We start from the raw sequence: 618 nt of genomic DNA on the forward strand, positions 1-618 counted from the left end.
TGTGTGTGTGTGTGTGTGTGTGTGTGTGTCTGTGTGTGTGTGCGCGTGTGTGCGGTGGTAAAAGAACCCTGAGGTCTATACTTTTACCAGTTTTGATCATTACCTTTTTACTACAAGAATTTGAACTGGATTATCATCATGTCTTTTTAGTAAGGTTTGATTACATTGTTTCAACATAATTTGAGTGATGCCAAAAGGATGTAGTTAGGTCCTACGTCATGTACCAAGACATCCACAAAACCTTCACTTTTCAACCCAATTTCGTCTAGAAACCTAGATGTTTGTTTTGACCTGCAAATCACCTCCCCCCGCCCCATCCAAAAAGAGACAATGAAGGACGCCTCAATGTATGGTTTCACCTTCACACCAAAAGATCAACAGCAGGTCTCCATGTGTGCACAGGACGCAAGCTTGTTTTTACAGTCTATGGTGCTGAGTGAAGGCTGACAGGGCGCAACGCCACGGGAGACAGCTAGGCCACATGCCAACTGGACTGTGGATGGGGTGCAGATAGGGATCCAGCGGTGAGAAATGACCCACTTAGATTGTCTTGTTCAGAAAGCTCCATTAGTGAGTCTTTGTTCACAGCACAGTGCTGGAGCGAGCTCAGCCTCTGCA

Source organism: Etheostoma spectabile, chromosome 2 (genome assembly GCF_008692095.1).
Source record: "Etheostoma spectabile isolate EspeVRDwgs_2016 chromosome 2, UIUC_Espe_1.0, whole genome shotgun sequence".
Taxonomy (NCBI): domain Eukaryota; kingdom Metazoa; phylum Chordata; class Actinopteri; order Perciformes; family Percidae; genus Etheostoma; species Etheostoma spectabile.